Source organism: Alligator mississippiensis, chromosome 11 (genome assembly GCF_030867095.1).
Source record: "Alligator mississippiensis isolate rAllMis1 chromosome 11, rAllMis1, whole genome shotgun sequence".
NCBI classification, from domain to species: domain Eukaryota; kingdom Metazoa; phylum Chordata; order Crocodylia; family Alligatoridae; genus Alligator; species Alligator mississippiensis.
The window spans coordinates 1,650,090-1,665,931 of NC_081834.1; the positions used below are offsets into that span (position 1 = coordinate 1,650,090).

The window sequence follows — 15,842 nt, forward strand, 5'->3', positions numbered from 1 at the left end:
ACAGGACACAGGAAATCCAGTCAAAGCAGTGGAAAGTTCTCTGGATGTCCAGAGGTGCAAAGGGATGCTTTGGCTCCTGCTCTTCCTACAGTTGGTGTCCTTGGATGGCTTCTCTCCAGTTCTCCCCCAGGGCCAAATGGCAGAGGGGCACAACCTCCTTTGGATCTCTTAAAAGAGGGAAAAGTAGGGGGGAAGTGTTAAAACAGCATTTAAATAAGATTGGCTGTTAACTTTTTTGCTTTAGTGCTAATGCATAATGAAGAAGGGCCTGAAAAGAGAGGGGGGCATTATTTATCTTATTTACATTAGAAGTACTAGGAATTTCAAGAATGGTTTTCCAAATATTTCAATTCTTGGCTGGAATATTTCTTTCCAAGTTTTCAGCAATGTGATAGCTCGCATTACACACCTTAAATGAAGGGATGAATGTGATGACCAACTTTCTTTCAAGTATTTGTTTGGCATTGAAGTTAATAGTTAACAAAAATGAACAAAACCCAGAATCTTAAGCAGTCTAAGTCTCTTCTCATCTCATTTGCTCAGGTCTTGATTTCTTGTTTCTGGTACTATCACAGTTTTGCTAGTTCTCTAGCCGCTGTAATCTTCTGTGGTGGAAAATATTTAATATAAAAGTATGTCTCCATCCTCTGTTCCTGAACCACTCTTCCTCTTCCCCTGATTCCCTCTCCCCCCCTCCCCCCAAAAAAAACAACAACAAAAACCCTCAAATAAAATAACACCTGCTAGCTAGGTTAGGTTTGAATCCTTTAGGAATGTGGCATCTCCATCTCCCTATTTAGCTGTGGAGTTGCAGGTGAGAGAAGGTAGGAGTTCTCTTGCTTTGGGTAGGGCTTGCTTCCACAGTGGTGAAGGATTTGCAAGATCCAAGAACCACATACATTCACAACTGCTGCAGCTTTTAGTTCTGCCAGTCTGACTGTTCTACAGTCATAACTCAAAAATCCAACGAGTTGTCAGTCATAATAAGACACTAGCTTATGTTTATATTTTCAGCCCTTGAGAACATGGATCTGTGCTGCATATAATCAATACGAGCAGTATTTAATAGTCTATAGCTCCTCTGTTTTGAGGAACTTGAGAAGCTTTTTTAAACATTACAAGAGGCAAGGGTTTTCTCTGGTATCTTTATTGGACAATTGGGAGAAAAGTTTGATGAGCTTTCATGTGCAAAGCCCCTTTCTTCAGGTCTTCACCTTTCCCAGACCTGAAGAATGATGTTGTGTGTCCTAAAGCTCATCCAACTTCTCTTCCCAGCTAGACAGTCCAGTAAAAAATATAATACAAACATTCTTGCCTGTTGTACATTTCCTGGACCATAACAGCTACAAAAACACTTCAACTCTACATTGTCAAACATTAACTTTTCAATCTCAGGAACAGAAAATATGGTAAGTTGTAGTGTTTCATGTTGTTTAAAATGCAGTTCTAGCCTGAAAAGTGACAACATAAAAATGACATCTTCTCACTCAACAGACGTGGTTTACAGAGTCGCATCTGCTTTCCTTACAGTGACAAAAATACCATTTCACTACATTTTGCACATGTTGACACAGCAGTTGTTGGAGACTAGCAAACTGGAGCCTATTATATTAGATAGACATAAGTTAAGTGGAATTCAGGGTGGAACTAAGGACATGGGAACATAATGGTATATAAAGTCTTTATCACTGATTTTCATTTTTAGCACATTTGAAAAGTCTTGGGAATTAATGTTACAGTAACACACGGGCACCTCTTACATATTGCCTCTTCTTTCCTCTTCATTAGTTAATATGTTTGCCATCTTGTTTGAGTAACAGTGGAGGAACAATATGTAACAGAACAGGAAAATAAATTAGTAAAATCAGGTGGTAGGGGAACTTGAGCAGGTCTGCTACCTGAAACTACTTTTAAGTCATTTTGAATAATTCAGCTAGAATTTAGGTTTGTGATGTAACAGTTTACTATTAATGTCTTTAAAGCCACAGGAACATAAATAAACTAAACAAGACAAACAAGCCAGTATAAGCTATTAGAAATTTAATTCTCTTTTTTAATTGTTTTTAACTGGGCACCCTCAACAATCAGTTAATATCACATGCTTATAAATAAATATATTGCATATACTGTGAATTGAGGATGAAAAAACTTGCCAAATTTTATCCATCAAGGCAGAAAATTTGAATGTGGTGGCATCTTGGGGTTTGTCACAGTGAAGCTGATAGAGTTTGTTACTTTAGCAGGAAAACTGAGTGCAAAGAACATTCTGAATAGCTCCCAAATGAGGAGAGAATACAATTAAAATGAGTTAAAAAATATCTGTAGTATTACACTTTGTACAGGGATTATATGAGTTGGGTGCCAGTGCTGGCAGAGAACTAGAGTCAGTGACTCATGAAGTCCCTTCAAATCCTGTGTTGTTGGATATATTTTGTAGGAGGGCATAGAATAAAAAGTGTGTGTGTATGTGTGTGTCCACGTGCCCTTGACACTTTAATAAACTTTGAAATATCCAGTTTGAAGGAAATTACAATGTTCATTTCTTCAGTACTCTCACACTTAAAATCTTTCCTACTTATGAGGTATTGTTATGATTTTTGGTTTTATATTTGCAGTTTTGGAACAGCTAAGAAGCTGTTGCTTTGCACACTGCACCTTCCCATCTCAGCAGTTTCTTTTTTCAGTATCTTTAAATAAACTGCATTTTTCATAGACAGCTAACATCCCCTTTAAGACTCTCTCACACCTCTGTTTTAGTATAGCGAGTATAAAATTAGGGGTGCACCGATATATCGGTTGGCTATCAGACCAGGACCAATACAAGGAGGAATTACGTTATTGGCGATCAGCTTTTTTTGGTCGTTGTAGCTGATAATTATGACAGCACGCCCGGAGCACCCTGGCAAGCATAACCCAGTCCCTGCACCCCACCGCTGGCCCGAGCCCACAGCAAACTACAGGTCCCAGCAGGGATGGGGAGGGTGCTCCGAGGAGCAGTCACAGGGTGCCGCGCTCAGCAACAAAAGGACCGTTACCGGCTCCTGCTGCTGCTGTCACTGCCGTGGCAATGCTGTGCACGCAGCAGGGGCCTGAGCGCTGGGGCTGCTGCAGAGACACTGGGCTGCGGGTGGGCAGTGGGCATGGTAAGGCAACCTGCAGGAGACGTTCTGCTCGCCAGGCACCTTTGCAAAAGTGGCTTCTCCCTGGCAGCCGTGGGAGCTTGGTTGTGCAGGGCCCGCTGGTGCTGAGGCAGCAGCGTGCTCTGGGGCTCCAAACACGCCCAGCACTGCTGTCTGCGTGAGGGTCCGGCCCACCCCCCCAGGAGGGCTGCACGGGAAGCAGGGCTGCACAGGGAGCAGGGCTGCGGGTAGGAGCCGTGGGTGAGGAGGCAACGTGGGTGGGAATAAAGTGGTCGCCACCTTCCTCATCGCAGGCCAGAGCAGGCAGGAGGTGTGCATGTGTGTGTGTAAATGCAAAACAAACAAAAAAAGGTTTACTGATGTCAGTAGTTTAAAATGCCATTACTACATAAGTGCTATTACTAAATAAGCATCGGCTATTGGTAGCAGCCAAGAAAATCTTTATCGGTGGACCCCTATATAAAATTTTCTTTCTGGTGCTCGAGATTTTTGTTGGCCAGTTCTGAGATAATCTGATTCTTTTCGAATGAATTCAGCCTCAACTTTTCTTTGTTGTTCAGTACCGTTGCCCCAAATTTATCATTGAGTATATCTACTTTGTCACAAAGAATAATATTGTCACACAGAAAAATAAAGTGCAAGAAGAACGTTTTCTTGATTTTACTTCTAATAGAGGGGATTGTACATTATTAATGAAGAAATGAGCAGTGACAAATAGCAGCAGAAGCAAAACAAATCCATATAGGCAAAGCAAGGGCCCGTGCATTAAAAATGGTTCAAATTAAAAAAAGAAAAACAAATATAATAACAGGATTATTAAACAGATTCCAGCTATAAACTACCCCCTTCATTTATGAGAGAAACTTAAAGGCATGTTAACAGTATTGATCCCAGCATTCATTCCTGCCCGTGGCAGGGGTCGGGCTTGATGGTCTGCTCAGGTCCCTTCCGACCCGACCAACTATGAAACTGTGAACACATTATTGTGACAAACGGAGTTTTTTGTAATAGTGTTGTGAAGACTGAGATGTAACACTTCTGTAAACACTGTATGTGACCAGAACTTTTAGGGAAAATTACTGTGATTTGGGTCCTTTGAATTTTCTGTGCGACTATTCATCTAATTTTTATTCTGGCTACTGGAATGTTGATTATATGCCCATAATGCTGAGTTTAATAGGGCCCATGCATGTCATGTAGGAAATGCAGTGGTTTCCAGGCAGGGTGTATTGATTTAGTGATTAAAATCACTGATTTTAATAGGGATTAAATGAACAGGCAAGAAAACTGTATTTAAATCTCAATTTTAGTCATGTTTTGCATTTTACTTTTTAATTATTTTCCTAAAGAAATATTAATCTTCATTGGATACAAACAATTAAGTTAATGTCAATTTGCAACTAAATGTAACCTTTATTTGAGTTATGCCACGCTTCTCAGCAAAGGCTCAGGCTGACTTGTAGTACAAAATTTGATTTTTTTAAAACATTTTTTATTTATTTATTTTTTCTAACTAAGATTTGTTATAGACACAGTCAAGCTATTATATCTTAGATTACATTTATTTGTATCCCTTATTTTATGTGTTGTTATGCTAGAAAATGAAGAATGACATTTCTTATTCACTAGACGATTAATTTTTTTGTTCATAATTTGTGTGAACTGCGTTTGGGATGGAAATTACAGAAAGCCACCATTCTGAAATATTTTTTATCAGTTATAAAATGTGTTAAATGTTTTGTCTATGTAAAACAAAAGTTTATCAAAACATGTTTTGCATTTAAAACTAACTGATGTACTAAACAATGGAAGTGTTCTTTGTAGTTAGTGATTTGAACAGATTGTTTTTGGTCAATGTGTCCTTCAAAATTTTCAAAGTAGCGGATCTTAGTCCCTCATACAGTTTTTCAGTTTCCAATAAGTTTCTCTATTTTAAATGAACTTCGCTGCATGAAACAAAATTGAATAATTTGGAATGAAGAAAATGTCCACTATGCACCTGTAAAAGAGGGTACAGTTTATACAGACTGGTTTATAACTTCAGAAAACTCTGGTTCTGTCTGGTTAGCCTGTGACTTTCCTCGATTCAGTGGTTTGATTTTCTTTAAGACTTTGTCAGTGAGTGTGTACTGTTAACAATATTTTTTATTTAATTAGATGGTTTAGTAGATTACAGTAAGTTGAGACCTTAATACAGGCTGTCATAATTTCAAGCTTAAATGTGAATAGATACATTTTAAAAAAGAAAAATGTGTTTGGGCATAAAAAAAAATCCACTCTAAACCAAAAGAATCTGATCTGTACTCTTTTTTTTTAGATACTCTGATGCACCAAAGCACCCAAGTATATACCTGAAAGACAATGAATGGGGCAGGGATCAAGGATCCTGTCTCCAAAGGTGCAAGCTTGTTTTTACCAGTGCTGGAAGTTCCTACATGAAAGGGCTATTAACAGTTGAAATGTAACTTGATTCTTGCAAGAGGAGTGTTAAAAGGACCGGGGCTGTAAATTGAGTAAGTTCTGACAGGGAGACTAAGTGAGACAGAAAGGGGCTTTTTGGAAGGCTCTTTCAGGAGTTAGTCTTTCCATGTCCACTGTGTTTAAACACCTGGTAAACTGTGCATGCATGTGGTCACTTTTGTTGTTTTTAAGATAAATTTTCTCTGAAATACTCTTAAATAAATAGGACTTTGCTCTATGAAGGCTGTGAGATCACTTAGCCACTGTCACTGCTCTCAGGGAGAATGGAACTGCAGTGTCCGAGACTAAGGCAGATCTGCTAAGGTAATGATGTTCACAACCCAAGTACCGCAGCCCAGAGCCAGGTTTAAGAATGGGAGAATCAACTGATTGTACTTCTGAGTTGTGGCCGCTAGAGGTTTGAGGAGCACTTAATGGGCATTTATAGATATGCTCTGGGAGTGTGGGGGGTGGGGAGTGGGAGGAGGTGCTTTAATTAGAGTGGATCCAAGAGCTGTTCCGATTAAAGTGCTCAGAGTGTCACGTGTATAAGCGTCCCTGCACTGAAAAATGATGGCAGCTGCGCTTTAACTAAAGCTCGTCAAACAAGCTTCAGTTAAAGTGCCCCCCCACTGCTATTTTTCAGAACGGGGACACTGATACACGTGAGGCTGGAGTCTGCTGGAGCATGGTAATTACCACACTCCAGCAGACTCAATCAATCGGGTCTTCTCCAATGCACTGTAGTTACAGCATGTTGGAGCAGCCTTACTGCATGTGTATAGGAGCCCAGTGACAGTAGAAGGCATCTTGTGTAGTTCACCAGGTAACTGTGACAGTTATAAATAATTGTTAATTTGAAAAAAGACTGTATTTCTTTGGAGTTGGCCATAGTTCATAGCCTCGTGTCACATTCTGAGAGTATAGGTTGTAGTTTGTTGTCTTCAAAGGGGAACACCACTATCGCCAGGAAGGGCAACGGGATCAAGAGTGGTGAGTGAGCCAGGGAAGGAGGGACGGAGGCAGGGAGACTCCCCCCTAGGAGCCAGCACCTTCTCTGTTTGTCATAGGGCAAGACACATGCAGGTGGCAAGCGGTGCTCCTGGTGCTGGCCATTGCGCCCAGCCCTGCCTCCCCTTCTCTGCCTCTCCTCATCCAGGAAGAAGGCTGGCTTGGCTAGACTCCACTGCCTCCCCCGCAGACCCTGGCCCCAGCCCACATTTGATTTATGTGGCACGAACTGCTGGTGGAAGGGGCAGGCGGCATACAAAGGCGAGCTAGTTTAAACTTTAACTGTAATATTTTAACCAAATAAATAGAATTATCGTTTAACCGTTTAACCTTTCACATCCCTAGTTTAAATCTGCACCCCAAGAATGGTAAGGCAGAGCACCTGCCAGTAGCAGCTCTGCTGAGCACTGTTGATTATTTGTTTCCTAGTATCTGCTCTGCCTCTGAGGATGGGACAGGCCTACCAGTTATAGTGGTATAAACTATTCCAGTAGAACTCTTAGGCCTGTCTCTTCCTATTCCAGAATAAGTAGAGTTAAACTGTTGTAACTTTAAACCTTTCCTTCACTTGCAGTTAATTGGGAACAGCTGATGCATGCTCCCAGGTGGCAATCCCCCCCTCTTCTGAAATGACTTAAAGTTATGTATGTCCATAGCCTACGAGGACAATTGTAACAAACACATCTGTCGATTTAAGAAAGGTATTTCCTCTGAAATGTGGCAGAAGTGGTAAACAGATGGAACTATATCAGCAGGATTGAGATATGGCTACAGCCTCCTACGGAGATTAAAGAAAGACCCAAGGTTTCTGAGAGAGTAAAATCTTGAGCTCTTTGAGCTGAGAGAAGTGGAGAAAACATTTCCTTAAAGCCTATAAAATGCTTTGGGGTCTGGCTGGGTGAGAGGACCCTACATGTAAGTCCTTTTCCCAGAGCTCACTGTCAGTCCGGACAAGATCGTTCTTTCATTCTGAGGATACTCCCTGTCCCGTGTTTCCACCTCCTCACCCAGGCACAGCTTTATTTAGTTATTATGACCTTTTTGGTGGTATTCCTGGAATTTCCGGGGATTTCTCCAGAGTTGTATGGACAGTGCTATCCTGCTTAGCATTTCTCAAATGCATTGTCCTTGAGACCTTTGAGCTACATTACCTGAAGAAGTAAAGTTCTGGTTGAATTATTTTAATTTTTAAATCTTGGGTCACCTCACAATGGTGAAACTTGTAATCTGGCCTGGATGATTTCCCCAGAAGGAATCTAAAAACTTTTGTTCTAAATTTCTTATTCTTTCTCTGAATTTCCCTATCAGGCATTCACTTGGTAGATGGGAGATACATGTTTGAATCTCCTCAGGCTGAGTATACAGTAGAGCCCTAGTTTCCCATTTTCTGGGTGACTGAATGATAACCACTAGAGCTTTACGTAAAAAATAGGTATGACTAGACCACCTGCCAGCCTCTTCCTATGGCTGTGGCAAAAAAAAAAAGAACCTTTGTGGATGAGATCTCTAACCTCCGCAGAGGACTCTGGGCTACAGGATTGCAAGAGGTTGGAGGTGCTTAAGCTCCAGAGGCAGGCAGGAATTCACATCTTCCCTGGGTTTTTTTGGTTTTCATTGGTTAACTTTGGGGGCTCCCTGCTCAGCATGCCAACTCTCTGAAGCACCTTTCAGAACTGCCTATTTTCCTTGCTGATTGTACAGAGTCTAGGTGCCTACTCCTTTTTCTTTGAATCTACCACCTGAGGCCAGGTACCTACATTTTAAGCAGGCCAAAGCCGAAGTTGGAGGTGCTGAAGGGAGCTGACCTGGGTTTTGCACTGAGTCAAGTAATCACAGGAAATTGCTGGCATTTAATGACAGTTCACTGCTCTGGATGAAGCAAGTTGATCACAGACAAATGCCTAGAAGTCTACAACATAAATAATTGACATCTTTGCTAGTTAATCTTACTAGAAAGCACATGAAGACTAAACCACGTTTTTATCCTTGAGAACGTGGTTGCAGAAATAATGACTGAGCAAAGCAGAGAAAGGTTACCCTTAGAAGTTAAAGGCAGTTTCTTTCTAAACTCTTTCCTGTACTGTATGCTTCTTCCCTTTTAGAAGCAGCAGCTCAAATAATGCTTCAGCCCACCTAGAAAGCCATCAGGAGCCCAGTAGACTACTCTGTCTGGGAGACAGAAGGAGTGGGAATCCATTGGAGGCTGAGGGTATCTGACCAGGCTTGGGAATGCTTGGTTTCCTACACTGACTGGTTGTGCAGAAAACTCTTAAGATAGAGATGCTCCTGCCACTTATTAACTCATTTTAGCCACATTCCTGAAGATGATTTACTTTAAAGTACTGCTACATTGATTTTCTGTAGCCCATACCATAGATATCTTCTGAATAGGTAGATCTGCCAGTCTTCAGTGGTGGCAGGTCCAGCATTATTACTGAACACTAGAGTCATTGTACAAAAGTCTTAGCTTTTGTTAATGTCCTTAGCAGTCATAGCGTGCTGCTATTCCACACCAGTATGTGCATTCTGGTTCTTGGTTTTTTACCTTCAGACAGTTTTCTGAGTTACCTTTATTTTTTTTAGTTAATCATGTGTGGCACGCAGCTCTCCTTTTAGTAATTTTATAGAAAAGTAAGGCCCTTTCCAGGTGTGGCAAGAAAATTTAAGAAAAATGCATCCCTGACTGAAAATTGTGCAGAAATACGTTCTACATGTAGAACTCGGGCTATTATTTCCTCTGTACACACACTATCTAAACCGGGGAACAGAAATAATATTTGCAAGGTAGTAAATCTCATAACTAAGTTTGTAAAAACTAAATGTCACTAACACTTACACTGTCAGCTGTAACTCGTTCAGCTTTTGGTCTTAATTACTGCTTTTCTACTTGATTCCTTCCCCCCCCCCCCGCCATCTCAAAAATTGCTTAATCATAGTTGTGTTTTTATTGTGTTTTACCTTTAAGGCTGAGTTTCAGATATTATGAACTCTTATTTTCAAACATCAACCTGAACTCTTATATTCAAAACCATCATATGTTTGTTTTGCTGCTACCTGATTTTAAACATTGGACAAGGACATAGAGGAGGCAGAAGGAAGCAATGTTGGTTTTTAGCTGTTTAGTGTCAGGCATACTTACAGGTAATGCGTTTGTTTGGCTTGAGGTTCATTGTGCTCCGTTAACACCTTGATACCAACATTTCATAATAGCACGTGTGTACACACACACACGTGCACACACGTGTGCATGCACACACACACACACAGAGTAAGAATTCCAGATGGCCAGGCTGACGGATCTTGAAATCGGTTCTTCTGCAAATTTCTTTCTTCTGTTTTATTTACTAAAACCTAAAATGCAGTTAATTGTAGAAATATTTTTGTTTTGTTTTTATTTTCTAGGCATCCTTTGTGATGCAAACACCATACAATAGAGAAGCAAGTCCTTGCTTCGTTGAATGTGGTTAAAGTGCAGTGTTGTACAGTACATTTGTTAAGTGCTAGTGAATGGGATGCTGTGGTAAACATCTGAGCAGTATGTCTGCGAGCAAGGAAATCCATATATATATGGGCTCATTTATGAGCATTCTGTGAAGCCTACTAGTTTTGTATTCTGCTTGTTTAAGAGCTACAAGTAAAAGCAGCACACTGCCAACTGCATGTAGCATTAGGAAAGCAAATTTCTGTCATCAGGAGGATTGTAGGTAACTGTTGCTAAGTCCATTAGAGATATTTATAACCTAAGGCTTGATACCCAGGATATGAAATAAGCCAAGGATCTCTCTGGCACTAATATAGAGATGAGTTGTTCAACTCTGCTAGGTAATTGTGTACAAACCATGCAGAAACTAACTCCGTTCATATTTTACTGCTTAACTTTTGCTTCTTTTCTATAAAAGGGTAGGTAACTTGTACTCCTAGCACATTTAAAAAAAATTTCCTTTCACAGCTTCTATAATTATATATAATTTATGTTTATTTTATCTGAATCTTCTTTCTAGAACCTAATTTTTACAAATATTTGTATAAACTTATAGAGAAGGCTTTTCTGCAATATCTTTTATTAGACCAGCATTATATCTGGAAGAGCTGTTGGACAAGCTTTTGGGCATCCCATATTACCAGAGGAAGGGCATCTGATGCTCAAATGCTTGTCCAGCAGCTCTTCCAACTATAACAACAGTCCAATAAACGATATCGCAAAAAGCCTTTCTTCTTGACATTTCCTGGACCATCACAACTACAACACTGCAGTCCCACTATAAATTTATGCACAGGTACAAACACACAGGTTTGGTTGTAGCAGTACAATTTTGTGAATTCAGAGGCAGTCATTCTACATGTTCAGTAGCTGTTTTAGAAGACTGCTGTAGAATTATTTTTATTTTTACCAAGTATATAATAATATCCACTGAAGTTTAAGCAAAGGGTATTCATTTATTTTAAGAACTGTAGTTTAAATTCCAAGATGCATTAAACTATGCCATATTTTATTGTTCGTTCACTCGATTTCTAATTCACAATAGTCAGTAATTAACGTGAATTAGTGAGATTCTACTGGGTTCTAATTGTGCTGTTTTGGACTGGATAAACAAAAAGCTAGCGTTGTCTAATTGAGCGTGAATTCAATAGCTTGAAGATCCTGAATGTTTGTGTGATATGGTGCATGATGTTCTTAAAGAGCTGTAGTTCATGGCTTATTTCTCTGGGTTGATCAGTTTGTGTACTTATGATCGCCATCACCAGAGAGCCTCGGAAACATTAGCGAACTTATCTGCATAACATCCATGTGAGGAAGACTAATGTTATTCCATTTTCCAGAGGGAGAGCTAACAACAGAAAGCTAGTGACATTCCGGTGTTCAGACAGGAAGTCTGTGGCAGAACTAGGAAATGAATGTAGATATATCTCCAGTTTCAGTCTAGTGCCTTAATCACAAGCACATCCTTACTACCTTCTTGATGTGCAGTAATATCTCGGATATGACTTTTTTCACAGTAATGTAATCAATAATATACATACAGGCACCAGTATTTTTAATTCTGTTATTTTATATTCATATACCAGTTCGTACACTGAAGAACCTAAACAAACTTGTCCCCCTACTTTATCTGTGGCAGGCTAGGGTGTTAAGTCAGGGTTGGCCGTGAGATTTTTGCTAATAGGTTAGACGAGGATTTGTCTGGGATGGTTTGGCTAGGAGTGATCCTGCCTCAGGTAGGAGGTTGGACTAGATGATCTCTGGTGATCCCCTTCAGCCCTGCTTCTCTGTCATTCTAACTTTGAATCTTTAGGAGCCATAAGAACCACATCTGGCAGAGTGGTAGTAATCATTTCATAGCACCTGCAATACTGTGTAACTGCTGAGGAATACTGTGCTACCTGGAACTAGGGGAGAAATTTAGATTTTTTAAATTATTAATCTAATTAGAAGCTAATTATCTGTTCTAATACTAGGTTAGGGTGCTGGGCGTAACACTATAACCACTTCTATGTATTTGATTTATTTTAGTTTTTTACACAATGAAAAGGCAGGATGGGAATAGTTGCCCAGGTTTGCTTGATTGTGCACTATATATCTCTGTGATGGTTTAGAGCTTACAACGCTCATTAGCATGATGTAATTAATTAATTCAAATAAGTTACATTAAAAGAATGTTAAAATTGCAAAGTCAAACACTCTAAAGGTTAAGAAATGTCAGAATTAAGGTTGCCCATGCAACCTCAGTTTGGGCGTGGGCGTGTGTGTTTGTATGATTAAAGGCTATAATACTGCTCCCATATAAAGGGACCATAATAAGGTTGTACAGGCAAACTTAATTCTTTCCTTTCCTAACTTTTGATAACTTAATTTTTTTCAAACTTTTGCCAACGTTTTCATTATGTAGAATGATACTGGGTGCATCTACACATGTGCTTTACTGTGGAGTAGACTAATTAGCTCCACAGTAAAGCATCACTGTCTACACACGCACTGGTATTAGAGTACAATAAACTCCACTAATTAACTCCACTGTAGGATAGTATGACATTACTGTCTTACAGCCAAGTACTTTCCTGCTCTAAAACATACGTGTAGACCGGGGTGGGCAAAATGCAGCCCAGGGGCTGGATGCGGCCCACCAGGCCAGTGTATCCGGCCCATGGGGCCCCTAAACAATTTAGAAAATTAATATTAATCTGTCACGTGGCCCTCGATAGCTTGCCAAAGCTCAGTAAGTGGCCCTCTGCCCAAAATAATTGCTTGCCCCTGGTGTAGACATGGGGTGACATGGGGCCTAAATTGCACCTTCTCAGCCCGGCCACCAGGGGCCTACTCCACCCTGGCTCAGACTGCTGCTGTCCTGGGCGCACATGTAGATGCTGTGTCCGGGAGCAGTTTACTCCGGCTTGAACTACTCCGGAGTTTACTGTGTTGCATTCATTGCACATGTAGATACACCCACTGACTCCCAACGTGGGGCGTTGGCAGCGCAGGGGTCTATAATAGAACTAATGAAGTAACTTAAAGCAATTGATGGCTCTTATTTTTTATGTGGACTTGCCTCTGGAGGGAATGCAGGCATACTTGTGCTGGTTGTTTCACAGGTACATTGAAACCGAAGATGGAACCTGCATAAGCCAGAAACCTGCTCTTGCCAGAAAATGTCTACGGTCCTGGCATGCCTTTGCAGCTGGAAAGCTCCCGCTATAAAATGGAAAGCTGTCTAAAGCAAAACGTTTTCCCAGTCCTATGTGATTCTGTCTTAGATTTCACTATATTTGCTAGATAGCAACAGAATATTACGAGTTGGAAATAATGTGTTCAAGACTAGGTTCTTTATGGAGGGGCGCTCTCAGTAACAGTCTTCCAGCCTTTCCTAGTCCTCTTCTGTTCTTTCCTGCCCGTATTACTCCCAGTCATATTTCTCCCTATGGCTTCAGTGCCGGTCCTTGTCTCCCAACCTTCTCCCTTTGCATGCATGTCAGACTATTCCTTCCTTCTTCCATGATTGTCTGCTTGCTCTCAGTTTTGGTGCCTGGCACCAAAGAGACCATTAAAAGTTGGGAGAAAGTTAGCAATTGCAGGGAAAATCCTTGACAGGCCTCACAGCCCTAGGATGGACAGTACTAAGTTAATTCCTGGGATGTTGTGTCTGGTGCCCAGTGCAAGTTGAGGGAGTGAAGCACACTCGGTGCCAGGGGAAATCTTTAGAAAATGTAGGCCTGAGCTCTACCGAGAGTTTACTGAAATGTGGAAGGTGCAGTCTTGCAGAGTCTTATAACTAGACCACATTTCAGTAGTTTTTATGGGGACAGCACAGGGTAAATCCCTGACAACAAAAGCAGTCCTCCTGCCAGATTTCCAGTGCCTGTTTGAAAGTATGGAAGCGCTAGAGCAGAGGTTCCCAACCACCGGGCCGTGGCCCGGTACTGGGCCACAACGGGTCAGCTGCTGGGTCGTGGCACGAGCTTTAACCACTGCTAGTAACAGGTCTATGGCCAGGCCATGCCCACGCCATGCTGATTGGCGGGGCAAAAATGTCCTTGCTTGGCCAATGATGCTGGCTTTAGCTTTTGAAATTGGGCCACAGTAACTGTGGCTAGTTACTTCCATATCAGCACGACCGCTGTAGCTACTGGTGTCTGGCTTGTCTCCTCCTGGTATCCTCAGCAGCTAGCTAGCTAACGTTAGCCAGCTAGTGATGTGTATGTATGATTTTTAGCTATTGTCTCTTCCTTTATTGATGATGTTCCTCGCAACACCCCCCACGTGAACATTAAATGTAAATATGTAAATTAGATTGTTTCTATACCCCGTCTGCCAAAATTCTTTGAGTGAGTTTGCCAGTCCGCAGTATGAAAGAAGTTGGGAACCACTGCACTAGAGCGTCTCAGTGAATTTTAAAAGTGGCAAAACATACTTCTCCCACCTCATTTTTGGATACAGTGAGACCATTTGAGTTTGCCAAAAACGAAAGCTTGGGGCAGATAGCAACAACTGCCATTTTTTTGGCCTAACATCTTAAGTTGCACAAATCTATAAACTCCTAAACAGGAGAGTACTGGGAAACTGTTTCCATCACCTATAAAATGTATCTTTGGTTTATGGTTTAGCTTTAAATCTGCTATTATATCATAGAGAGTGGAGAAAAGAGAGTCTTTCTAAGTTTGTATATTTTTAATGTGAAATGAATAGAATGTGTCTCTCATCTTCTAATAAATATTTTTCCTTTACATCTTTACGTAAGTAAATTATTTCTAACTTTCATTGTTCTGGTAGCATGGTGTAAGAAAAATTGGGTTCAAATTGATTTACCGTTTCCATACCTTCTCTGCCTTATTCTTTCCATATACATTGCTTCATAACAAAGTGCCTTTAATTGTAAATATTCACATGATGAAGACAACCCGGGCCCTGGGTTTTAATACTTCCTTTGCTTGATATGCACAAAAATACAAAAGGCTAATTTTGTAAAATTTTTGGTTGCAGTTTCTGTTTCCCTTCTTTAAATTGTGGCTGCCTATAAGTTCATCACGGGGGCACAGAAGGGAACTGGTGCGTATTTATTCACCAAGGCGCCCCCGGGGGTTGCAAGAAACAATGGCCGCAAGCTAGCAGAGAGCAGATTTAGACTGGACATTAGGAAGAACTTCTTCACAGTTCGAGTGGCCAAGGTCTGGAACGGGCTCCCAAGGGAGGTGGTGCTCTCCCCTACCCTGGGGGTCTTCAAGAGGAGGTTAGACGAGTATCTAGCTGGGGTCATCTAGACCCAGCACTCTTTCCTGCCTATGCAGGGGGTCGGACTCGATGATCTATTGAGGTCCCTTCCGACCCTAACATCTATGAATCTATGAATTATGGAAGTCGTTAGTTTTCTTCATATTTAATCTAAACATTTTAAAACTAAAACTCCTGTTGCTCTTTGTTAGGATCATTGGTGAATTTGGTGCTTATAAAAAGTGGCAGAATTATATATATGGAAAATGAAGTCCTGTTCTTGTCAACAGGTATAGCAAGTCTGACAGCAGTGGCACCGATCATGCCATTATAGAGCAGCCTGGTTCTGTTGAAAGGTCTTTCTGGTTTAGAGCTTTGCTGTCTGTTAAGTCTTTTAAAAAATGGTCAGTGGTGATATTAGTGGGGGGAAGGGGTGGTTACTGGTCACCTGTCTACTGGCAGTAGGACTGAGATTAATTAACAGTTTGCATATTTTATACATTTTGGTCAGTGCTAACTTGGGTTGGTTT

General features: G+C 40.9%; 1 protein-coding gene across 2 annotated transcripts in view; it reads left to right on the plus strand.

Annotated features, from left to right (window-relative positions):
* Nucleotides 1-15,842, plus strand: part of CTDSPL2 (CTD small phosphatase like 2) — a 56,512-nt gene that overhangs the window by 8,318 nt on the left and 32,352 nt on the right. Inside the window, exon 1 of one of the 2 annotated variants that reach the window (XM_019496934.2) lies at nucleotides 5,565-5,653. The exons of the other annotated variant lie outside the window; for it this stretch is intronic. The gene's annotated coding sequence lies outside the window, so the exon portion shown is untranslated. Of the gene's footprint in view, nucleotides 1-5,564; nucleotides 5,654-15,842 lie in introns of those variants that run through there. 2 annotated transcript variants of the gene reach the window in all.